General features: G+C 40.6%; 1 protein-coding gene and 1 long non-coding RNA gene across 4 annotated transcripts in view; one reads left to right on the top strand and one right to left on the bottom strand.

The window, feature by feature from the left end:
* Window positions 1–9069: 9069 nt before the first annotated feature.
* The window catches only part of LOC149317538 (E3 ubiquitin-protein ligase RNF19A), a 53112-nt gene continuing 35250 nt past the window's right edge, over window positions 9070–26931 (top strand). The window contains exons 1-2 of one of the 3 annotated variants that reach the window (XM_089517719.1): window positions 9070–9214; window positions 14191–14267. The gene's annotated coding sequence lies outside the window, so the exon portion shown is untranslated. Of the gene's footprint in view, window positions 9215–14135; window positions 14268–26931 lie in introns of all 3 variants that reach the window. The other 2 variants (XM_089517720.1, XM_089517721.1) reach the window with 2 other exon arrangements.
* Window positions 12652–15242, bottom strand: LOC149317539 (uncharacterized). The gene is made up of 3 exons (XR_016280644.1): window positions 15077–15242; window positions 14088–14344; window positions 12652–12780 (listed from the first exon to the last, which is right to left on the bottom strand). It is a non-coding gene; the product is annotated as an uncharacterized LOC149317539 (long non-coding RNA).

The raw sequence follows: 26931 nt of genomic DNA, 5'->3' as shown, positions 1-26931 counted from the left end.
GTAGATACATAAATAGTTGTGTCCAGAGTTAAGTTATACTCCCTGTGTCATCTTGGTGTCTCCTTATTTCCAGGCACCCTCTTCTTTCTCTCTTGTGATAACATGGCAGTCAGGACATGATTTTCTTGTTTCCCCAAGGATACTGGACCCACAATACACAAGGCTCCAGAGATAATCTGAGGAAAAGGAAATGCTACAGAGCTTTGGCCTTGACTGGTGTATCACTTAGGATGGCACGTTTCCTACTTTGCTGAAGGCAGTCCATGATCATGTGTGACGTAGTGGTTGGACTATGACTCTGGAGACCAGGGTTTTAATACCTGCTCAGCCTTGGAAATCCACTGGTGACATTGGGCAAGTCACACTCTCAGCCTATGAGGAAGGCAAAGGCAAAATCCCTCTGAAATCTTGCCAAGAAAACCTATGATAGGTTCATCTTAGGGTCACCATAAGTCAGAAACAACTTGAAGGCACACAACAACAACAACAACAACAACAACAGAAGGCAGTAAACCCTCTATTAAAATTATTTTATTTGAAGAGCTCTCTGGTCCAAGCAGGGTTTAAAGATAAAGAACTCTATCAACAGTTAGCGTCTGTTCAGCAGAATGGAATAGGTGCACAGGCCACACGTTTGCAGTCTTCTCCACAGGTGGTAATATACATTATATTTCTATTTGAAAAGAATAATTATTCCAGATTTTGCCTCTATATCTTTCCATTTGCATGTACCAATTCAATGCAAATCGATCCTCTTTTTGGTGATGTATTTCTTCCCCACCCCAAGTGTAAGCAGCCACCTTGGCATAACTTCACAGTGTGCTGATTACAATAGATTCTTAAAAAATCATTGATGGATCATGATTAGGGAGGGATTCTCCCCATCTGAAATTCTAAAGCAAGGAGCCCCAACTGGCGTAGTTCAGAAACTGCCCATGATCATAGTTAGTTAATTAATTAATTAATTAAGAAAGAACGATGTTAACTATAAATAATAGTCCCAATAGGCCCCCAATGGCCTCTTGTTTAGCAGCATATTTATAATCATGTTGGGTATTGTTGTTAGGGCCAGACACAGTGGCAGAATTTAGAAGTGGCTTGACTTCAAGATTTTATGCTTGAAAGATAATGGCATTTACCAATTGCCACACAGTTATTGGTGAGATACTGGGTGGAATTCAGAGTGCAAGCATACCATGTGTTGTGTACCATGAAATTCCATTTATTTAAAAATGATTTGACCTTTTAATTTTTGAACCAATTGTACAGGCTTACCATGTAACCTGAGATCTGGACTACAAATCTGGAGTTCAAGGTTCGATTCCCTGCTTGGCCATGCAAACCCACTGGCTGATCTTGGGCAAGTCACACACTCTCATCCCCAGAAAAACCTGTCATGGTTTGCCTTAAGATTACCATAAGTCAGAAACTACTTGAAGGTACACAACAATAATAGCCATGTAACCATCCTTGCCACATTAGTATTACTGTATCATGAGCCATCTAATTCTAAAAGTTAAAAAACCTGTTTCCCTCTCTCTTAGGTAGACCTGATTAGTAGTACTGACTGAATGACTCATTTCATTTATGCCCTATCTTCCCACTAAGCAGCCCAGAGCAGGGAAGGAACTAACCATCCCATGGAAGGTGTATGTCAACAGCTGTTATCAATATTTAATTTTGGCCAGGATGAATTTGATATGGGTTGTAGCTGAGTAAGAAAATCCTATTAATCTTGGAACAATACATTTTTAAATGAAGGAATATAAGTTTAGGCTTATATAGTGGATAATTGTGCTGTTATTGTCATAAAAGCTTTATAGGTTGAGTCTCCTTTATCCAAAATGCTTGGGACCAGTGTTTTGGATTTGGAGTTATTGTTGTTTTTGAATTTTGGTATATTTGCATATATATAATGAGAACATTTTAATTGTCCTGGCTCAATGCTGTGGAATCCTGAGAATTGTAGTTTTATGAAGCATTTAGCCTTCTGTGTCAGAGAGCTGTCATGCCAGAACAAACTACAATTCCGAGGATTCCCTAGTGCTGAGCCAGGGCAGTTAAAGCGGTCTCAAACTGGATTATTTCTGCAGTGTGCTTTGGACCAATGAGATACCTTGGAGATGGGAACCAATGTCTAAACACAAAATTCATTTATGTTTTGTATATACCTTACACACATAGCCTGAAGATAGTTTTATACACAAGTTTAAAAATAATTTTGTGTGTGAAATCAAGTTTGTGTACAGTACATTGAACCATCAGAAAGGAAAGGTGTCAGCATTTCAGCCACCCATGAAAAACATTTTGGATTTTGGGATGTTTTGGATTTCAGAATTCCAGATAAGGGAGACTCAACCTGTATTTTATTTGCTATTAAGATTCAAATGCAGTCACATTACCATTTTCGTTCATACTCTGAAAGCTGGATATAGCTTTTCTTTACTTTTCTTTTAATCAAAAGAAGGCAGATGCGTGTGGGCAGCATTGGTAGCTGTTCTTCTGAGCCACTGGCCTATCCCATTTCTTGGGTGATGGAACATGACAGAACTGTGTCTCCTGCTGCATCTCTTAAATGAGCTCCTGCCTTCAGGTCTAGTGAAAGATCATTATTAGTGTTGAAACAAGATCTGAATGCATATATGTCAGCTTCTGTACATGGAATAGAGGTTGGTGGCATCTTGTATTTCACCTTCGACTGGATGGAAGATTCTAGGAGCTTCTGGAAGTTGTAGTCCAAAAATGTTACCTCCTGTAGTGAGGTAGGGGAGGATGAGGAAAGGGTTGGTTGGAGCGAGATGAAGCAGATGGAGGAGATGAAGAGGGAAGGCCCCGGGGAAGAGTGAAGGGCGGGGGAAGAGACGCTGGGGGAAGGTATAAGAGGAGAGGGAGAGACCAGCGCGGGGAGGAAGGGAGGACGCGGAAGAATTGATCACGGAGAGGTGGTCAGAAGAGGGAGAGAAAAGGTCATGAGGAGCCCACACAGAGAGGGCCGACCAGTTTCCCTACTGGGGCGGCATGGGCTGCTGAGAATAGGGCCACACACGGAGGTGCGGCTACGCGACCACAAAGAGGAGGGGGACTTCAGGTACCCACAAGAGGGGGAGTGGAGAGAGAAGGAAGGGGGTACCCTGGAAGGAGAGTGGTGGGACCCAAAAGAAGGGTGCTGGGAGCAAGCCCCCATTCCCACGGCCTGGGAAAAGGCAGAGCATGAGCCCCTAGAGAAGCACAGGGCACGCCGGCTCAGAGAAGAAGCCCCAGACGCTGACGAAGCCTGACAGAGAGAAGCAGCCTTGGAGGGGAAGTTGGGAAAGGGGAGTTTGTTTGGACTTTTGGTTGTTTATTTCAAAATTACTTCAAAGTTATTTCAAAGTAAAGTTTGACTACATTTACTCAGCATGTGTGTAAGTTTGTAGCACACATGGAACAACTTAGAAGGACTCTCAGGCGGGATGCAGGCCGGAGCACAAGCCCCGCCCATACCTCCCCAAGTTATGCCACAAACAAGGAAAATTGGGATATCTGTCCTTGCCTCTAACAAAAAGATAATTTTGATAGAAGTTCACACATCATTGATATGTAGCCTTGACCACAACTCTGGAATCCAGGGTTCGATTCCCAACTCAGACGTGAAATCTACTGGATGACCTTGGAAAGGCAAAGGCAAACCTCTTTTGAACAAATCTTGCTATCAAAACCCGATGGTAGGTTCACCATAAATGGAACAACTTGAAGGCACACAGCAACAGCAAATTAGGAATATGCCAAATTTGGAGTAGCAATATCAAGTAAATTTCTATACCGCTTATCAGTGTAGTTAAGCACTCCCTAAGTGGTTTGCAAAGTGTAAGCTGTAAGTATGTTATTGCCAATGGAAAATGTGTATTGCCATTGGTTTACCATTCCATTGCATATAGCCATACCTGGATTGTGATCGCTCTCTGTACTTTATGGGCTTTTAAAGGGCATTGTTTTCAGTCATATATGGTTAATGCAGCATGTGTAAGTGTCATATTTAATTCAATTTGATAATCCTAAGAAAAGTGACAAGTTCAGTGATGGTAGACTTTCTGTTCTTATGAATCAGTTCTTTTAAAAATGAATATTACTATACATATAATTAGGTAAAGCTTCTTTGCCTCAAATAAATAGATTTTCTTGTACAAGAAAATATTGGGATATAATTTCTTACTACCACTACTATTACTGTACTACATTGCGATATTTATTACACGAGGTTACAATGTGATATTGTACAAATAAATAAAATATAAAAAGCAAGGGGCAAGATGACTTTTTTACTCAGAGGTAAGCTTTACTTTAATGAGTTCGTCGGATCCGCCTGTTAAGTGTCTTTTGTAGAACTCTGTTCATAAATCAGACTGGTGAGTATATAAGCAGTTTCAGAATTTTAATCTTTCATCTTACTGGAAATTCAGTTTTTAATTGACAGTGAAGAGCTTCAATGTATATAAAGAATACTGTACAAAAGAGAGGATCTGTAATCAAAATTAGCAGGGGAAAACACTTTGAAAAAGATGAACGTACAATGTGTGTGGGTGTGAAGATGCCCTGTTTGGAAGCGGTGTATAGAATACAAATGTTTTCAGACATGTAGGGGAGAGTGTGAACCAATAATAAATACAAGTGGATGTTTTAAAAAAAACTAATTAAAATTCACTTTTTGAGAGAATGTGGGTGTGAGGATGTGGTATACAGATGATGACCTACTCAGTTTTTGATTGGTCTCACCCACATGGATGCCCATACTTGGAGGGAAAATTAATCATAGTTGTGTGGGTGAGAAAGAGAAAAAACAATTATTCCAAAGGAATTGTCTTTGCTTAACAGGTTGAAGATGGTGAGCTAATATATATATATATATATATATACACACACACACACACACACACACACACACACACATACACCATTTCCAATATACTTTCTGCAGTTGTGGAAAAATGCCCTGCCCATATCTGGAAACTGAGGCCTCATTTATATGTATAATAATAATGATAATGATAACAATTTTTATTTATATTTCCCGCCTCTCCTTGCGGATCATGGGATTACAGCAATAAAACAATTCCTAATAATAATAATAATAATAATAATAATAATAAAGATTTATTTATAGCCCACCCAATCACGAAGAATCCGGGTGGGTTACAACAAATAAAATTCATAAAATACAATCGTTAAAATAATAACATTACTATTAATTCACTAAAATAACAGATCATCAACTAACATTCATACAATCAGATCAGAAGCGGAGTATTTAAGCTCTCTTATAAAAGATCAGGTGGGTAGGCTTGCTGGAAGAGATCCGTCTTTAGTGCCTTCTTGAAGGCATCTAAGGTGGTGATAAGACCGACAAGCTGTTCCACATAATACAGTGATAAGTATTCCTGGGAGTACTGCACATTCACAGCACAAAAGCTGGCATTTTAATACTCTTCTTTTTAAAAAAGCAACACACTGAAACCAACTCCCCTTATGTTCAATCTAGTACCTCTGGAAGATGGGTTCAGCACAACTTCCTTTTTCACTGTGTCCAGGTTGCCAGGTGAAATACAGGGCAGGGCTCATATAGCTAATAGTTCTGTAGAAGTGGAAATTGCATCAGGTGTTGCTTGTCATGCAGCCAACATTTGCTGAAATTCTCTCTTCTGTAAAACCATTAACATTAGAGGAACCTTGTCTTGTATTTCACCTGGGAAATCTAATTGTTCTACACAAAATCAAACGTACTGACATACTTCAATTAACAAAGCCTCTGACAAGGAAGCTCCTTTTTACAGTCTTTTTACTTCTGCCCAGTTCCGGCTTCCTCTTTATGCTCTGTCTAGCAGTACTTACTAGCATCAGTACTGGGAGGATGGTGAAGGATGACTGGGGAAATTCCAAATTTCAGGTTTGAGATTGCAGTAGCTTGTCTGCAGTAACATTCCAATGAACAAAGCTTGAGAAAGAGCAGGATTCTACTGAAGTGTGTCCAGTGGAAGACAACCAAAATGGTATAGGGTCTGGAAACCGTGCCCTATGATGAGGGAGTTAGGGAGCTGGGTATGTTTAGCCAGGAGAAAATTAAGAGGCGATATGATAGCCCTCTTTAAATGTTTGGAGGGATGTCATATTGAGGATGGAGCAAGTTTTTTTTCCCTGCTGCCCCAGAGACTAGGACACAGAGCAATGGATGCAAACTACAGGAAAAGAGATCCCACTTCAACATTAGGAAGAACTTCTGACATTAAGAGCTGTTTGACAGTGGAACACATTCCCTCTGAGAGTGGGGGATTGTCCTTCTTGGAGGTCTTTAAACAAAGGCTGGATGGCCATCTGTTGGAGGTGCTTTGATTGTGAGTTTCTGCATGGCAGGGGGTTGGAATGGATGGCCCTTGTTGTTTCTTCCAATTCTATGATTCAGTACTTTTACTGATCCTACTATACCTACACATACTTGTCTACAACAGGCAAGATAAACAGCAGCTGCCTCCAGAATCCCTTACTGAGTATATGTGCAAACAGAGGAAGCAGATACAACTTCCTCACTAGCTCTCTGCCAGCAGGTTAAAAAAAATCATAGGCCATAGAATAATAGATCTATCCTCAATATGACACCCCTTTAAATATTTTTTATTATTATTATTATTATTATTATTATTATTATTAAAATATTTAAATATTACTGTCTGTCACTACTTAACCATCTTTTCCCCAGGCTAAACATACACAGCTCTCTAAGGCCCGTTACAAACAGGCCTTAAAGTATGCGATGAGCGCGTACTAGGGTTAGAAAGGGGCGTCCTTTCCGGATGCCCCTAACCCTAGTACGCGCTCTGTGCGTAGAAAATGGCGGCGGCCGTTCCACACGACCGCCGTCATCACTACGTCACGACCACGCCGCCTCCAAATGAGGCGGCGCGGTTGTGACATATTGGGGCTGTGCCAGGGCGCCTAGGGCGCCCTTTCCACGACCCCGGAAGGAGCTCCATTTCAGAGCTCCTTCCTGGCTTTGCGTCGCTGGGCGCAGCCTTCAGACGGCTGCGCCCAGCAACGCAGAGGAGAAAGGGGCCAAGCAGCCCCTTTTTTCTTCTCCCTGCCGTCGTGGGGTGTCCTTGGGGCTTGGAGCCCCAAGGACACCCCTTTCCAGGCGGCAGGGAAGCGGCATTTTGCCGCTTCCCCGTGGCCTGGAAAGCGGCGGATTGGGGCCCCAGCGGCTGCCGCTCTGGCTGCTGAGGCCCCGATCTGGTGAGGAAATGGGCGGGTGCAGGCCGCCGCTTTTCGGCGGTCTGTAACCTGCCTGTCTCTCTTCTCATAAGGCATTGTTTCCAGACCCCTCACCATTTTGGTCGCCCTCCTCTGAACATGCTCCAGCTTCTCAACATCCTTTTTGAATTGTGGTGCCCACAACTGACGTGGCCCCCAAAACGGAAATCAGGAGGGAAAAAATGGTAAAATAAAAAAATAAAATATCCCTGGATGCAATTTGATATAATGGTTCAAGTTATCTCCAGAAGGTTCAACACATTTTTGTTTCCTTATGCAAGGCTTATCTGGTCCGGTTGTTTCATGTCACATATGCCTATTGTTAATTTTAAATAAGACTTTTACTGAAACAAGCTATTCTCTTTTGTGGTGCAGGAAGATATCCCTGTTCTTTCCATGCTATTTCTGTCTCTGGTATCTAAAGTTTCTGTTAAAGAATTAATGCTCTAGAACACATCTACTCCATTAACTGAGGTATACCTGTGTATGCCATCAGAGGGATAGATGGGTAAAGAGGTATTTGTCCAGGAATGCCATTACTATTTGATTCTGCAATATATAAAAACTTTGATTAAGTTGTCTCTTTGCCTTGGCGTTAACATCCAGCAGTAAGGCAACAATTAGTATTTCTAATTCAACATACTTCATTCACAGTAGTTCTAAATATGTGTTTTAAGAGTTAAAGATACTGTCAACTAACAGCATTTAGAGAAACAGCATGGCCTAGTGGTTTGAGCACTAGGCTACAGTTCTGGAGACCAGGTTTCGAATCCCCTCTCGGCCATGGAGAACCCACTGGGTGACCTTAGGCGAGTCATATTCTCTCAGCCTCAGAGGGAGGTAAAGGAAAGCTCCCACTAAACAAATCATGCCAACAAAATGCCATAATATTAGTGTTTTTAGCTTTTATTTGCTCATGTCCATTTTCCCTTCAATGACCTACATTTTGTGGTGTCTTGTCCTCCTGTGAGGTGAGGACAGCTGGTCACCCTGTTCAGAGGCGGTATGCCATGGGCATCCTCCGCAGCTGAGAGTCTGTGACTTGCCCTGTGTGATGATGATGTTGATGTTGTTCTCCTTGTGTGCCTTCAAGTCAGTTCTGACTTATGGCTGACCCTATCATGGGGGTTTTCTTGGCATGGTTTTTCAGAGGCAAGGTGACCAGACAGACTCCATTTTGAGCAGGATCAAAAAGCACAAATTTACACTTCTATAATATGTTTTAAAAGTTTTTATGTGGTCCTGTCCTCTGTTTCTTTCCTCCATTTTATCTTGTGGGTCCCTTTCTGGGGAGAAAGGTGGCATATAAATAAATAAATAAATGATTCCCCCACCTTCAATGGCCTCCATTTTGATGTCGAGCACAGATTTGCACTGGAGGACCTAGATATTCCTAGGGAGAACACTCCACTGGGCCTCTGTAGCTCCTCTAGTGCAACTCTATGGCCAATGTCTGGCAGATGTCGAGCACAGATTTGCACTGGAGGACCTAGATATTCCTAGAGAGGTGCCCTCTGAGGTTAAAGACAAAGTGTATCTGTTGTTTCCCCCCAGATTCAGGGGGGTCCTGTGTGCCCCTACTAACCCCAGATAATGGGGGGCCAGGTGTAGTACACTAGTCACCCTCCTCTTCTCACAAAGGAGGAGGAGGCTCCTTCTCCCTCTTCCTCCGACTAGAGAGACTGGGTTCAACCCCCAGGCGGCCCTTCCCGGCTTCTTATGAGCTCATGGGGGGTGGGGGGGGGCGGCAGCAGGAAGCCTCCTCTTGCTCCTCCTGGCCGGGGAAGGCCCAGCCCAGCCCCGCTGCCTGGGGCCTAGTCGCCTCCCTCTCGCCTTGGCTTTCTTTTCCCCCTCAGAGGCGCTTCCTACGCGGGGCAGGGCTGGGCCCAGGCACTTCGGGAGGAGGCTGCTGCTGCTGTTTCTGCTGCTGGAGTTAAAGGTATTTGGGGGAAGCGGGGCCGGTTTATGCGTGCTTTTGTGTCTATGGGGTCTTTCCCCCATTTTGTGTCTCTTGTGGGAAGAACGGCGGAGTTGAGGCGGAGGGAGTCCTCCAAGAAGCCTCTCCCCGTCCGGGAAAGGGAGGACCCAGGCACCCCGAAATCTAGGGGGGAAAGGGACTGTAATGGAGGACGTTGTGGAGAGGAGGTTTAAAGGCGGGATATGACTAAATATAAAGACCAAAACCACTCCTAGAAACGCGAAGTCCCTGCTCAAAATGGAGGACGCTTTGGACAGAAGGTTTAAAGGCGGGATATGACTAAATATAAAGCCAAAAACACTCCTAGAAATGTGAAGCCTCTGCCTAAAATGGAGGACTTGGTGGACAGAAGGTTTAGAGGCAGGAGATGGCCAAATAAAAGCCAAAGACAGGCATAGAAACGTAGAGTCCCTGATCAGAATGGAGGACATTGTGGACAGAAGATTGAAAGGCAGGATATGACTAAACAAAACCAAAACACTCCTAACAGTTTAAGCCCCAGTTTCTTTGTCTCTGCTCAAAATGGAGAACTTTGTGGAGAGAAGGTTGAAAGGCGGGATGTCACTAAATAAAAGCCAGAAACACACCTAGAAATGTGAAGCCCTGCCCAAAATGGAGGACATTGTTTACGAGGAGGTTTAAAGGTAGGAAATGGCCAAATGAAAGCCAAACACACTCCTAGAAATGTAAATCCCTGCTTCTTAGTCTCTGCTCAAAATGGAGGACATTCGGAATCCCTCCTGGATAGAAAAGAGGGAAGTGGAAGACTCGTCCTGGAAAAGGAGGACGCCTGGTTACCCTCAGCTCAAAGCACTAACATAAATCCACGCTTCTGAGGCTCAAAATGGAGGGCATTTTGGCATTCCTCTTTGGACAGGAGGATGAAATGGAGGAAGGGTCCGGGAAAAGGAGGGCTGCCTGGTCACCCTGAGCTAAAAAGCACTACTGTGCTGTGAAATAGAAATGCATGCTTCTGAGTTTCTGCTCCAAATGGAGGACGTTCTGGAATTCCTCCTGGAGCGGAGGACGCGTCCCGGAAAAAGGAGGACGCCTGGTAACACTGGTTGGAGGACACGTCCTGGAAGGAGGAGGACGCCTGGTCAACCCAAGGTGGAGGAGAGTCCTGGAAAAGGAGGACGCCTGACCAACATGAGGTGGAGGAGAGCCCTGGAAAAATGTCCTCACCACAAAGGAGGGCAAGGCATGCTATGTAGGACACTGAAGGGGAGGGGGGATAAAAAGAAAGGAATGCAGGCTGTGATCGCATCAAAGCTCTAAGGACGCTGAAGGAAGTGTGGAACCAATGCTTCTCAAAATGGAGGACTCTGCTGGAGGAGGAAGGAAGGAAGGAAGGAAGGAAGGAAGGAAGGAAGGAAGGAGGGGGGTCCTGGAGGACGCGTCCTGGAAAAGGAGGACGCCCGGGGCCTGCCCTGGGCTGTGTCTGTGAGAGGGGCTGCGGTGGCAGCAGCCTGAGGCTGAGCCTTTGCATTGCTGGAGGGTGAAGTCATCATCGTGGCCATTGTCTGCCCTTCCTCCGGAGCAGCCCGGCTGGGCCCCAAGGCGGTGGGGCTTCTGGAGGGAGACCCAGGACCAGGACGCAGGAGACACGGCTCCCCTCCTCCTCCTCCAAGGTAAAGCCTCCCCAAACCCCGAGAGGAAGGAGCCAGAGAGAGCAGAGGTCTGTGGGCAGGGACTACTGACTGGAGAGGGAGGAAGAATAAGCGCATTCTCTGTCTCTCTCCCTCCCCCCTTTCCCCAAATAAATATTCCAACCAAAGGAAGGGCTTTATGAAACAAATACCTCCTGAAAAGCACCCCTTTCCTCTGGAAGAAACTATGTTTTTTGAAAAAACCACCTTCTCCTTCAGCTTTCCCCTGTAAGAAACCTTTTTAAAAAATCACCTTCCCCCTATAAGAAACCTAAAATAAATCACCTTTCCTTTATAAAAAGCCTTAAAAACACCTTTCCCTTATTAAAAAAAACCTTCTACGAAATCACCTTCCCCCTATAAGAAACCTAAAAATAAATAAATCATCTTTCCCTTATTAAAAAAAATCTACAAAGTCAACTTTCCCCTATAAGAAACCTAAAAAACACTGTTCCCTTGTAAAAACCCTTCTACAAAATCAGCTTTCCTTTATACAAAAAACCTTTCCTCCATATAAATGTTTTTTTAAAAGAATCACCTTTCCCCTATAAAAAAACTCTAAAACTCTAACAAAAAACTTTCCCCTATAGAAAACCTTTTAAAAATACTACCTTTTCCCTATAGAAAACCCAAAACTATCTTTCGTCTATAGACCCTTTAAAAAAATCACCTTTCTTTCCCCTATAAAAAAAACCCTCTACAAAATCAGCTTTCCCTTATTAAAAAAAACCTTTTAAAAATCCCCTTTCCCCTATTAAAAAAAACCTTCTACAATTTCAGGCAATAATAGTAATAAAGTTTAAACAACAAAAGCCTCCCCCCTTTCCATAATTGTGGAGCAATTCTCTTTCTATATATGTGTGTGTGTGTGTATTTGTTGTTGTGTGCTGTCAAATTGTTTCCAACTTACAGCGACCCTAAGGCATGGGGTTTTCTTCTTGGCAAGATGTGTTCAGAGGTTTGCCATATATATATTATATGTGTGTGTAAATTGGACTTGGCTGGAAGGAAGCCTGTTCCCAGGGGAAAGGGGAATAAAGTTCCCAGATCGACCAGAAATCTGAATTTTGGGGCAGGACTATAGCAAGCTTTATGTAGTCATTGGGCTTGGCTGGAAAGATATAGAGCCCAAACCTGAAAAGGAAGCCGATTCCTAGAGGAAAGGGGAATAAAGTTCCCATTTCTACCACAAATCTGAATTTGGGACAGGACAGTAGCAGGCTTTATGTAGTTAGTAGTAATAATTTTATTATTTAGTAGTAGTAATAATTTTATTTCCAGTATTTATATCCTGTCTTTCTCCTAGCATTGGGACTCAAGGCGGCGAACAAAACTTTAAAACGGTACTAGTTAAAAACAACACAAAGCATTAAAAATACAAAGTTTAAAAAATGCCCAAACAAATATAAAAAGTTAAAATCCTTTCATTTTAAAATTTAAAATATATTAAAAACTCTGTATAAAACCCTATACAAACCATATACGGCTCTTAAAAGTCCAACCCTTGTCAGTTTTAATTGGGCTTGGCTGGGAGGATAATAGCACCCAGACTTGTAAAGGAAGCCTGTTCCTGGGGGAAAGAGGAATAAAGTTCCCACATTCTACACAAATCTGATTTTGGGGCAAGACTACAGTACTAGTCTTTATGTAGTAATATGTTCTCTTGCCATCCTCCTCAAGTTACAACTTCTGGTAGAGAGTTTTACATTTTCTTTTCTCCCTCCCTTTCTCTTTTGGGGAGACTCTTTAAACCTTTTTGAGAAGCTGATCGCCAAAGAGTTGATAGGAATATTGTAATATTTCCTTGGATTTGCATTTTACGGTCATGCTTTGAGGTGGAATGGTTTGGTTTAGTTTGTTTTTTTGGAGGGGAAGCACCTGAAAAACAGACAAAACAACAAACACAGTACAGTCACTTCTGTGACTAGACTTTGGCATTTTACCCTTTTGTTGCCTGGAACTTTTAAAACCCTGTTGTGATAACAGTGGCTGAAAAGTATTTAATGAACATAGCCTTAACATTAATCCCTGAGAGTTACATAGGCATCAGGAGCATGGCTTTTTCAAAGCTTAGATCTAATAAAAGACGAAAGCCATTTGTTCCCTGTCAAGTGAATTGCTTGGGAGGTCAGCGTGAAGTAACTTCAGGAATTTTCCCTTCCTCTTCCACCAACACAGCAGCCTGGCCTGAGAATCTTTCTGTTGATTTCTCAATTAGAAACCAAAAGCTTGAGAGTGACTTGCTGTTTCTGAAAAGGGGTGGGGAGGGATAGACAATAGTGTGGCTTCTGCCACAATTCTCCCTTGTTTCCACTTGGTGGACATAGCAACTTTCTTTACTTTAAAACTTCCTGTGAGTATTCTGTTATGCTAGGTCATAGTTACTAAGGGCTAAAATACACTGCAGAAATAATCCATCTTGAGACCGCTTTAATTGCCCTGGCTCAATGCTAGGGGATCCTGGGAACTGTAGTTTTGGCCTTCTCTATCAGAGAGCTCCAATGCCACAATAAACTATAATTCTCCAACTGGGTTATTTCTGCAGACTTATGTTTTAGTAAAATAGCTAAAAATCAAGAAAATGTATGTGTGTGTGTAGTAGTAGTAGTAGTAGTAGTAGAGATGATTGGCTAAAATAATTACGTATAATGAAATATTTAACTTCTGGGGTACTTTATGCTGGTTAAGGGGAGATTGTCCTTAAAAACACTTATGTATACTTTCCTCTCTCTTATTGAATGGCTGACAAAATAAGGAAGTAGTGATGTGACAAGGTTTGAGCCTAGTGATTTGGCTAATAAGTATGTTTGGTATCTGAATGAGTCCAGGTTTCCTTTCCTCATATCTGTTTTATGACACAGTCAATATGACCTTAGCTGTCTATCTGAAAGCTAGCCATCAAATGTTGTGGGTGGCTTTTTTGGACAGAATATAGCTAACCTTGTAGAAATTGAGGATTATTTAGAAACATAGCTTGGCTGTTGTGTTCATCCAATAAGATCAAGTAGAAGACTCAAATGAACATGGGTCCTGTACTTTCTCCAACTTGTAACTGTGGGTTTACAATCTTTAGGAAATTATTAAGCATAGATTTGAATGAGCAAATACTTTATTTAAAACAGTAACTGCAATCTTTTGGCTTGACGAAAATTTTTAAAATATTTTTTGTATATTGTAAAAGTTACCTTTACAGTGGAGCTAATTGCTTTCTTTTTCTTCCGTTGACATTTCAGCTCCAAGTTTCACTTTCATGTTAGTTGACAAAAATGTAACTGATTAATTCAACAGATGGCTGCATTACCAGTTAAATCATGATTTTTGAGGTTCCCTTGCTGACTTGCAAATGGTGGTCTCCATTCATGAAGGTAATAAGACTTTTGAGTTTGATTGTACTAATTATAGTTATTTTCCCATGAGTGCATATGTCTTTGTCTTCTATTTTCTGTAAATATAGGAACTATGTTGAGTAAGTGGAAATCTTATTTTTAAGTTGCATTTTGACAAGTATATTTTTTCTATAATGTGACTCTTCACATTTTAAAAACTATTTTTCCATTCTTAAGATGAAAAGCCTTCAAAGTTATGTCGCTGTGGTCTGCCTAAACTTAAATTGCATAAGTCACATGATCCCCGTTTAAAACTGCTACCCTGTCAGGAACATTGATGATCCTTCACCCCTATATTTAGGTCATTCAAACACTTAACAGGAAGCCAAAATTATCCAACAATTTTTCCAGAAGAAAGCATTACAGTCCTCCCTCCGTTTTCGTGGTAGATCCATTTTGGACCCCCTGCACAAAAATAGAAAACCACGCATATTCAAGCCCTGTTGGCTTGAATGGAGGCATGCCCCCATAAGGGCGCACCCCATTTTAACCCCCTCCATTCATAGTCAAGGGACGCGAGAATGAAGGGAGTAATGTATTTGGATATAAGCCACCTTTATCCAGTATACTGCGTCCTGGATTCTGTTGTATAAGTGGGAAAGACCAAAGGTGGTAGATGAGAAAGAGCAACACTGTTGAATTCAGTTGTTTACATTTGAGTTAACAAAGCAGGAACAAACAGAATGATATAAAATATTATCTTGTAACATTTTGAATGTCTTGGGTGTTCATACTTTTAAATAGCTCATTTGAATCTGTTTTTGTTTTTTATTATTTATCAGTAATACCTGAAATTTGTATATTCGAAGAATACATGTGTTCAGTGTTATCAGTCCAGTCCTGAAATAGGTTTTTGAACCATCCCATGTCACTTTCTTCTTTCAATGCAACAAGAACATGATGGATTTGGTAGGAGTTGCTGACTGTTGTTTCTTTTACCACAGCTCTTCACATGGTACTAGGAGCAATGGGGAGAGTGACAGCAACTTTGCTTTATGTCATCTCGTGTTGTTCAGATTGAGAGAGCTACCGTATATACTCAACTATAAGTTGAAAAAATTTATGCCCCAAAATGAACTCCAAAATCATGGGTAGACTTATGTATGGGGCAATGAGTTAATGCTAATAAATTTCTTTAAAGAAAATGTGCCCACCTTTCTCTGTAGCCTTGTAATGGCTCCCTGTTTGAAGCCCTGGCGCACACTCTCCTCCTCCTTCCCTCTGTGTGTGTCTTTTTCCCTCTCAGCCTTCCCGCGCAGCCAGAGCTAACAAGCTGCTGCTGAGAAAAGGAACACACAGAAAGTATGCCCTGGCTTGTCCCCTGTTTCGCCTGGAAGTCCTGGGGGTGAAAAGCAGAGAGAGAGAAAGGTCTGTCCTCTATTTTTGCAAGCCCTAATCCTTGGGAGTCCTGGGGGTGAAAGGCAGAGAGAGAGAAAGGTCTGTCCTCCTTTTTGCAAGCTATGAGCCTTGGGAGTCCTGGGAGTGACAAGCAGAGAGACAGTGGGTTCTGTCCTCCTTTTTGCAAGCCATGAGCCTTGGAGATGCTTCTGGTACAGGGAAGTGTGTGTGTGTGTTTGTACGCGTGCCGAGGTTTGTTTCCCCTTTTCCATGCCGAGACTGATATTTGGGAAAGGTCCAGAAAGGGAGATATAGGGAGGGAAGCGGTGCATTGTTTCCCCCCTTTAGATCTTTTGTAACATCCTCCAGTGTTTGCCCCTCAACTTATCCACGGGTCATATCAAAATCCATGATTTTGGATCCAAAAACTGCCCTCGACTTATACCTGAGGTCAACTTATACATTAGTATATACGGTAACTGATGGAAAAAAGAAAGACTGGAATTGTGAGATTATCCATTTACCACATTACAACACTTTATTTCATTTTAACCTGAAAGCAGATAAAGAACAGATTCTCTGCTGGGAAAGTATTTCTTTCCCTTTTATTCAGAGTTAACTCTCTTAACAGTCCAAACAGCACGAAGGGGTGCTGCTTTCATGTGTTTTGGTGCTGCAGCCCCCACACCAGAATTTAAAACAGTGCCAGTGTCTCTTAAGCCACCTGGTGGCTCGTCATCATTATCTGTTTATTCCCTGTCCTTTCCCTAAATCTGGAGCTCAGGGCAATTTCATAGGTTGGGGTTCTTCATATGGGCTTCCAGATGGCATTTCTACCCTATTACTACTACTAGCTTTGCACTACATAGACTCTGGCAGTCTTCTAGGAGAATCTGAATAATCAATCAGTGGTGTTCAGATCAATCTAGTGAGTTCCAGTTGTACAGCCTTTGCATTTAAAGGCATTTTTTTTGGGGGGGGGGGAAGGTTTTAAATAATTCTTGAATATAGGCCACAAAGGGGGGAAGGGGTGTTTTTTTATACTCAGATTATCATATCTTCCACATATGATATGTTTTCTTTGTGCATTCTTTAATGTGGACAATTCCAAAACCATTCCTATGAAGGTTACTGTTGAAACTTATTTTTGCCCTTGCATAGTCACAGTACAGTAACTTCAAGAAATTTGCAAATGAGATTGATTTTTAAAAATGGCAGGTTAAAGACACATGCAATGTTTATAGAGATAAAAGAGCTCTTCTTTGTGTCGTGTGCACACTGATTTCCTCATATTATAAAATTCCCTTTAAAGAAAAAGTATTTTATGTAGGGAATGTTTAGCAAGAAGATAAGAGCAAACATTTTAGGAACTGGGAAACAGTAGCAGTTCAGCTGGTCATCCCTAAGTCCTGTACATTTCCTCAGTGAAAGTAACTAGGTGGCTGTTTATCTAAATAGTACAGAAGTTACTCTGTTAAATTATTGCAGTTTCTTAACAGATGTAGCACAGTTGGAGCCTTTCCTTTTGAAAACTGCCTGTTACTATTATACCACCTTGCTTTTGGCCCTCTAGGTATTGGCTCATTGAGGAAGTAGACTTCTTTAAAGCTAAATCTCATATTCCCTCTCTTCAGTAGTTGTACATATTTGAGGATAAACTAGGCTTTGCCCTGGAGGCTGCAGCAAAGACAAAAGAATGTTTGATATCATTTCATGTAAAAAGTTGCATGAGTTTTCAGAGGAACTGTGATAGCAACATTTGAGTCCAATAAATCTAGATCTGTTGAGATGAATTGCCACCTCTACCTTCTCACACCTATAAAAGTTATGTTATTTATATCAAATTAGAAATAATAATAATACTAATAACAATAATAATAATATCCTGCCTTTTTACTGGTTTGGGACTCAGAGTGACTTACAACATTCAAAAGAGACATGGCTACAAAAATATACCAAATACAAAAGTTAAAAATATAATTAAATTATCCATAAAATTAAAACCAGTTAAAAACATAACTCTTTAAAATGACAGATAAACAAAATACGGTCAGTACACCAAAATTCTACAGGACCTAGTCTGCTTGAGTAGTCAGCCTTCAAAAGCTTGCTAAAAAACAAACAAAACAACAACACTTAATCTGTTTGTGAAAAGAGAGCAGGGAGGATACCAAACTAACCTCTCCTTCAGAGGTGTTCCAAAGCCTAGAGGCAGCCATTAAGAAGGTTTTCTCCTGTGTTTTCACCAGACGTACCTGTGAGGATGGTGGCACAGAGAGAAAGGTTGCCCTAGCAGATCTCAAAGCACAGGCAGATTCATAAGGGAAAATAGGGTCTTTCAGATTACCTGGACGTGAGCTATATAGGGCTTTAATGGTCCTAATCAATACTTTGAATTATGTCCAGAACTGGATTGGTAGCCAGTGGAGCTGTTTGCACCTTGGTTAACAATGTGGCAGCAAACTTTCTGAACACTCTTCAAAGGCAGCTACAGATGTAACTAAGCTGTGTTTTCCCCATGGCCAGATCCCTTCCAGGAAGGAATGGATCATATAATACAGTGGCTCTGTGAGTCCCATCCGAGCAAGGGGCCAAGGATACCATGATGAATGGTATCGAAAGCCACAGAGGTCCAGCAGAACTAGCAAAGACACTTTCCTCCTGACCAGTTTCTGGCATAGGACATCCATCAAGGTGACCAAGACTGTCTCTCCCATAGTTAAGCCTGAAAACAGATTGAAATGGATCTGGATAATCTGTCTCATCCAGGAAGCTGGGAAGCTCCAGTACCTTGCCCATACCATGGGATCCAGAGAGGGCTTTTTCAACAGTGGTCTTACAACTACCTCTTTTAGATATGATGAAACTCTGCCTTGTTTTAGTGAGCCATTGCCTGCTTCCTATTAGGCTTTCAAGATTTTAAGAATTGCATCCTAGCTGAATATTTCTGATAATTTGCAGACAGAATCATCTGATAAATAGGGAATTTAGAGTATGTGAAAATTTTTTGTTTGTTTTAAGAAACAAAGTACTGTATTAACTTTTTTTGCTTGAATATTTAGCATTTTAGAATTGGAGCATATTGTTGTTTTATTCTTTTATTTTATTATGCTTTAAATTTTATGAGTAATTGTTTAGCTGTAATTTTTTATTGCATAGATACAGATGACAGGGAAATTCCTTGATGTCATCTGTATAACTAACAGGCTTTATAGTGTGTTTGCTGCAGTAGCATAGTCTTTATCTTTTTCAAGTTCCTATAAAAATTGCCTGTTTTTGCATCCACTTGTTCGTTTGCCTTTCTAGGGAGGAAAAATCATTCTTTTCTTTTTTCTTTCTTTCTTTTTCTTTTTTTGCTTGTAAGGGAACCTTTATTCATTTAATACTCTAATCTAGGCTAATGCTCTTGTCCAAAAAGTCTTATATTTCAGCTGTCTTCGAACAGGTGGCCGCCCAATCTTGTGAAAAAATCAAAGGCAAGGACATTGTACAGCCTGTATGGATAAGATAGTATGCTTTGTTTCCAGATCATTGGTATTCACTCATTCATTAATTCAGGCTTCTCAGTTTTTTGTAATCTCTTCCAGTTTGGTGGCATCTGTTAATCTGATAACTGCCCTGCCTCTTCTTTCATTCTGTAATTAATGAAGACCATAAACATTCTTTCTATACTTAAGACAGGACACTACATTTCATTCTTCTCGGACTAGGCTGTTTCCTCATGCATTTGTGGTATCTAGTGGAGGTTCATTGGACCTGAATTGGGGAAGCATGGGTCTTGTTATTTTAACAATCTGCCAAACCAGATGGTTTGGTGATAAGATTAGATAGCTTTATATTTGCTGCTCTGAACTCTTTGGAAATGAGTAATTTACAGATGTGGGAAAATAAATAAGGCTAGTGTTTTTGAGATGCTTTTTTTAAAAAAAACTTGTTTAAAGTTCTTGGAAAAATATTGTTTATCAGTTATGTATTCATTCAGGTCATCCATGTGGATTTTTGGCTACCCAATTGCTATCCTGTGAGAGTTGACGATAATAAGCCTTGCATATATTTGTTGACCTGAAAGTATGTTCCATTTAATACAGTACAGTTTATCAGCAGCATTTTATTTGTATAGTGCTTTCCCATAATAGAACATGCCCAAAGTGGCTCACAACAAAACAGCCTGATAAGATAATGGCTGTAATATATATAACAATGGGCTGGATTTTGTAATGTCATTCTGCTGATAGAAATGCTTTCATCAGCGGAACTAAGGAGAGTTAGGTCTTACTTTCCCTCACCAAACGTAGTGTTTGCTTGAGGCGGGAGGCGGGGGTGGCACTGGGAAATCCTTTGGAGCAGATTTTCAGGAGAGACATTGGGCTGCAGTGGGAATGGAAAGATACTGGAAGTCCTGTTGTTCTAAGCCAATAATATCAGTATTCAAGCTATGTAACGATGCACAGTCAAATCATCACAAATCAAGTGAACAAAATTTTAGTAGATTAATTCTTCATATCAATATTATGTTAAAATATTTTTATTCACCAACTGTTCTTAATAATAAAACTTAGAGTAAGGACTTTTGTTTTGAAGACTAAAAAATATTGATTTCTCATTTTACAGCTAGACATGCAATAATCAAGGTGTAAATGTTTGGTTAAAGAATAAAATAAATATTTTACCTATCCAGTATATTATTTTTATACTCTTGTGAGTGTCTCCTTCAGAATTATGTTGGTACACTTTATTAATCCTCTGAGAGTGGTTTTTGTTTGATATTTTTTAAATTGCTTCTTCTATCTTGACATCCCAAATATGCTTATGTGATGTTTCAACATAATATATTTTATTAAAAACAGATTATACTTCAGCCAGGAGTGCAGATATTTTGCCAAAATCATTTTCTAGTCCTATTGGTAGCCCTCAATGTTTCCATGTTCTTCATGATCTGAAACTTAGGTGGCAGGAATGGAAGGGATTCATATTTCCAAGCACACATGTCTAATGTGATATAGAAGCACATGTATGCTTCAATTGCTTGAAAGGAACTTCCACAGGTAGGAGTAGTAGAAATTATAAGAGGCATAAATGAGAATCTTATGAATTTTCGCCCCTTAATTACTACGGCATCGTGTACTGGTTTTCTCTTTAAAAATGGAGGATGAAATGCAGGGCATAGTTTTATAAAGGAGCTTTATCACATTCAGGTTTATCATATGATGGACAGAATTATATGTTCAAAGGTGGTTTAATGAGGACATTTAAAAGATGGCAGTTAAAACTAATTTTGCACATTTGCTTACACTATACTACTGCTGACAGAAGCAGTAGTGGAGGAGAACGTAGGATAAAGATGGTCTTGTAAACAACTCCACAAAAGTTAATAGCTTGTCTGCCACATATTTGTTGTCAGTCATTTGTGTGCCAGCAAGCATTCTTGTGTTACCTTTTGTGTTTGGTGTCCCAAGAGATGATTCTGAATTTGTCTTAAGTATCCTAGCTTAGATAAAGCTATTTAAATTTGTTTTGTTTGGCAATTATAATAACCTTTGTTTTACTGTATCAAATGTAACTTTTATGAGGGGTTCTTTGTATATTCCTTGATATCTTAAACAAGTTAGGAAGAGTTCTATAATTACAGTGGTCTGTATTTTTAAAAATATTTTCTTTGCTTTTAATGTAAATAAAACAACTTTATACCTAACCATCTAACAGTAATAATAATAATTTCTTTCCAAATTGTTTGCCAGCATTTCCTATAAAGAAAGTATTTGTGTGATTAAAGAATAAACTGAATTAGACTGCAGTATTTTCTGTTGACATAACATTATTGAATATGTTGGTATTATGCCAGCAGAATGTTTTGTCATTGAGTCATGCTGTTGTCTTAATGCCTTTAACCAGCATATATGCCTTTAGACTTCATTCATTAGTGTTTTTCTTGCCAACCCTGTTCTGACCTGATTCTATTTCCAGACCAGCATGGTAGTGGGCGGGTGGTCTTGTGGTGGCCGGCCTGCTACTGCACTGTGGCACTGCCATGTGCCCCTTACCTGCCACTGCCATCACATCCCATCTGAAGCCTCTGCCATGGCCTGTAAGTGCTTGGCTACACCCATGTGGGCAAGTGCCCCCTTTAACATCACATGCTACAGTGGGGGTCTTCAGAGCAGACATGACAGCAGAGGTAGGTAAGGAGCACACCGGGCCATGTGATCTCGCAGCTGTTATAGTGGAGTTTCCTTGAAACTCAGCCACAAACCACCAGTCTTTTTAGATAGGTGTTAAGGGCTTTTGGGCAGGGATTGGGCTGGCACTACTGAATCTATGTCCAAACTGGCTGATTCTGGCCCAGGGCTATTTGCCTGTTTGTATGGCCGTTTGGCCTGTGTGATCAGCCCCTTAAGGTAAAATATTTCCCCTAGCTATCATAATTAAAACATCCCATCAAGGCTTTTTTAAAACTCTTTACATGTAAATTATGTTTTGTGATGTAGCTCTCTACAGTAGTTTTTTCATGGGCAGTTCATCATAGGGCAGTCAGATACATGATTTACTAACATTCGGGGTCAGGGCAGGATGTTGACAAAGGCGGGATACAGATCGTCCAAAAAGGGTGTTTTGCCGCCGCCCTGGTTTGCTCTGCGAAGGAGCCGCAGCAGACAAACCACGCAGCTCTGTCGCAGAACAAAAAGCGGGTTCTTCTTGTGGCGCCTTTGTGACACTGCAAGGCACCAATGGCGCACTTGCAGCATCACAAAGGTGCCATGACGTGAAGATGCTATGCGTCCGTTGCGTCAAAATGGCGGTCCCCGTATGTTCAGGACGCCACCATTTTGACGCCCCTGTCACGTGCTAGGGGTGAGGCCGGTAAGGACGCTACATCCTCGGCCAACCCCTAGCATGTGACGGGGGCAGCGCAAAGGCCCATTTAAATCGGGCCAGTGATAGAGTGGTGGAAACCTTTGAATTGCTCCTCATAGAAAGCTCCTTTACAACATAAACTTTGAAGTAAATAGGATGAATGGTGTACATGCATGGCATTGAATGTGAAGAACCCTGCCAAAGTCAGCATGGAAGCCCTCTCATATCAATGACTGAAAGGATGTTTGCCTACTACTCTTTGCAGATTAAAGACAATATGAAGCCTGTAGCATCCAATCTCAGGACATTGCCACTTCAGAGCAATGATGACTCTGAGAAAAGTTTGTGGACTCATAATAAAGTACTTGAGGTTTGACAGTGAGGAAAGAAGGGCAGAGTTGCTTACAAATATGTTGCCTTTCAGGATATGTGGACTAGACTGAGGAACTTTGAATGTGGTACATGCCAATGATGGATCTAACCACTAATAAACAGCTAATTGTGTTCAGGCATAAAAGCCCATTTTGAGCAGACTTAGGTTGGTTTAAACAATGGTTTAAATCAAATTATTGTTTTTTAAACCATTCTCTCAAAAAAAAAGATCTGGCTATTATTACTATTTTCTAACCCTCTTACTGGACCAACAAGGACTCTGAATTTAAACATTTTAACTTTAACAGTTTATTAGCAGTTGCTCATTGTTAGATCAGTATTCAGTGTTAGTTGCCTCTTTTGAACCACTAAACTTCATAGTGCAAGAAACATCATTCAGAAACAGATCCTTCAATTAACATAAGTTCAGGCAAAACAACTTGCTTTAACAGAGCACTTTTTAAAGAACAATTATTATTTAAGCTAGTGGCTAAAACATCTGGACTGCATTTTGCTACTTAATTTTCTGGGTTTTTTTGATTGAGTTCTATATTGGTGTAGTCCAACACATTAATGCAAAAAAAAAAAAAAAGTGGCTTAAACAAACAAACCCAAAGTTTAAATCAAAACAACAACAACACTTTTCTGGTTTTTTAAAGCTCCCCCACAACTTTGCATATAGTTAGTGGTACAAAAGTTCTCCAAAATCCATTATCAATGTAGTGGATAAAATCTATAAAGTTGTAGAGGTTTAACCTTCCATGGATGGCAAGTAAGTATTGCTTTTGCCTTACAATAAAGCTGCTAGGTTTCTTATTTCTTTTGCAGTTTACCTGTTGGGAGTGGTGTGTTTTTGTTCTGAAAAACCTTTATTTCAGAAAATCTGTAGTGACCTAAATTGACTAGAATCTGGACTTGGTATTTTTGAATTATGCAGACTTTTAGTTTGGATCTTCCCCTTATTTTCATTTGCAAATACATAAAGTATGTATGTACTTTGTGTGGGATGAAAGGGTGTGATGCATACGAATAGTCACCTGAAAAAAATTGATGACAGCTTTGAAATTAACCACATCAGTTCTGCTATGTGATGAACTCATTGCATTCAAGAGAATGTTATTAAATAAGTTTTTTTAAAAAAAAATTGGAACCTTTCTCATGGGAAAATATACTAGTGGAAAATTTTCAGAGCTAACAGTAGTGCCCCTAACAGTAGTATTATTTAACCAGAAGTGTCAAAGCATTCAGAATGTCTGGGGTTATGTGTTCTTTCCTCTTAGGTCCTTCCATATACCATTGCTCCATTCTGAAGGATTTGTGCCTTTTCCCACTCTTTCTCTGCATTTGGTAGCTAATGTGCAACCCGTTTAGCTACTTTGAGAAGCCCCCTCCCTTGAAAACTGGGAATAGAGATCCTGTTTATAAACCAGTTGAAGTTGAATGACAACCATTCCAGCATTCTCAAGAGTCTTCTGTATTTATTGTCCCCTGACATGTTACTGGCTCTTCTTTTTCAGGAAACCCATGCAGTTAGTGTGTCATCAGTTGTTGCTTCCTCACACGGCCAATAATTTATCTTAATTACAAATACTATCATGTGAGAAGATTTAATTAGGTATCATAATAACAGTGTTCCACCATTAGACATAACCCAGTATGTACATTTTAAAATGTCAGAAGTAGTTGTGTGAACTGGTGAGTAGTGTTCCCTTCTCGACTCATAGTGCTTCATGCAGTGATATCAATGGGGGTGGGTGGGTGGGTTAAATTTTCAAAGAAAAAAATTAGAGTGGGAGGGAATTGCTTACTATCTTGAAATGTCATAAGGAAACAAAAACGCATATATTTTTTTCAAATAGTAGAATGCTAACAAATCTCTTTTTAAAATTGGGGTCAAGTCCAACTTTGTGAAGCCCTGGTATTGCAAACTTAAAAGAAAGAAAGAAAATATTTTGCCTGATTTAGGGAACTGTGGATTACTTTTTGCCTCCTCTGCTACTTCATTTGGCATTACTGCATGGTCATCATGGAAACAAAGTGAGTCTGTAGAGGTAGGATGTGTCCCATGCCTTCTTTGCATATCCACTGTGTTTTTGTACTAGACATGTAGAGGACAAAGCTTCTTCTGTGCATCAAACACAGAAGGATATACACTATATCAGTTGTGCTGCATGAATAATCCTCTTTATAATTTCTCAATGCCTCCTCTGCCAGTCCTCTTAATTTTTTGAGTTGGACATACATGATGGGGCTTTTGCTTCTTATATATCTACAGTAGAAAATGAGGCTCAGTGCCTCATAAGCTTCTGCATTGCCTCCAAAGCAGATCAAGTCCTTTTGTATGCACTTAGCACAGAAATGGGTTGGGTTGGAACATAGAGACAGTATCTCTGTTTAGTTAAATCAGTTGGCTTCCATGCTCAGTGTAGAAGGAGTTTCACTTGTTCTACAGTCAACATGAAAGCTATGTCAGTGAGGGAAATAATTCTGTTGTTCTTTTACTAGTTACCAACAACTTGCTGCTTTGAATTCCTAATCATTACTTGTAACCAGGCAAGTTGTTTGAGACATAGACTTAAACTGTGGAAACTTGATATTACAAATGAGAAATGTTGGGGTTTGCTTAGCTGTATTTGACTGCATTTTACTCAGTTCCAGTAACTTGCATCAATCATTTTCCTGCATTCTTTTTGGTGACAGACAATCAAAAATGAAATTTGTAGTGTTACCCTAAATAAAATAATCATTTCTTCTCATGGCTGAATCACATGTTTTCCAATGCATGTGTTTTAAGTTTAACTGTTGTAGTCTGAGCCATTTCCTGTTTTTCAGCTGTTATACTGCCAAAAGCAGAAACCAGCTATTCTTCAGGTCCTTTAAAAGACATTCCAAGTAGTTATAAAGCACTGTTAATTGTGACCAAATTTTTAAAAGCTTCTTTGTCTTCCAGTTTTTAAATACACTTGAACTCTGGACTAGTACCTGAACAGTAGAATAAAACTGCTAGTGCAAGTTAAGAGACCTAACCTTTGTCCCTTTAGTATTTTAACTCATGATATACATGACTGTGGTATTTGCATTCTAGCAGTGTTTCTCAGATTTTAGAGGTACTCCCATCTGAGAAACACTGCTAGAATACACAGGCATGTATTTCATGAGTTAAAATACTCGAGGGACAAAGGTTAGGTCTCTTAGCTTGCACTAGCAGTTTTATTCTTGGCCTTGGGTTATGAATTTTATCTTGTGGAAGCTCTTCACAAGTGAGTGTGCAGAGATCTTTGCACATAGTTGTGTGAATAGAGTCTGCTATTACCTAGGACGATCTGTAGATTTGAATAGTAATCGCACACAATAAGAAGAGAAAGAGTATAAGATATATCACTGACTACCACTTGAGGTCCACCTTTCCATGGTGGTTGAATTGCATGCTCCTGTGAGGCAAGTGGCTATGGTGATAGCAGCAGTGCTGCTAAAAGGGTCTCCCATGTCAGATAAGCTTTTGCTGAGGAGCAAAACCAAATATGCCAAAGAGCTACTGGGCCAAAGTTGTAGTGGAGGTTTACGCTGACAGTGGATCTGTCAGAGACAATGGTAGTGGCACCGCAGCTAACACTTAGAACTGCGCAGAAAGAGGTGTAGCAAAGCTCTTTTGAATGTCTTACCGTGAAAACCCTATGAGGAGACAATCCAAAATTAAACGAGATTGTGCTGGAAAATGAGACTTCCAGGCTGGATGTCAGTTAAGCAAACTACAGGAGTAGAGCAAAGGACAGGTCCAAGTAGTGCTGTGGCTAGTAATGCAACTGGACTCACGTTGAAAGGACTTTCATCTGTTGATGTGCTCAGCTGTATGTGACTTCCTCATTCAATTTACCTTATATACTCGTGTATAAGTCAAGAAATTTAGATCAAAAAATGACCCAAAAACCTGGGTTGACTTACACATTGGTCCGTTCGGAACTTGACCCAAGCGTCTCTCCAGCCGGGCTGTCTTGGGAAGGGACAGACCGGCTGGGAAGGGCGACTGATTGCCCCTCAACCTCTCCCCAGCTGCCTCCCCCAGGAGAAAGCCTTGCCCTGC

Source organism: Sceloporus occidentalis, unplaced genomic scaffold (assembly GCF_023333645.1).
Source record: "Sceloporus occidentalis isolate IW3139 unplaced genomic scaffold, rSceOcc1.0.p SCAF_3, whole genome shotgun sequence".
Taxonomy (NCBI): Eukaryota; Metazoa; Chordata; class Lepidosauria; order Squamata; family Phrynosomatidae; genus Sceloporus; species Sceloporus occidentalis.
This window is presented reverse-complemented; position numbering and strand designations above follow the sequence as displayed.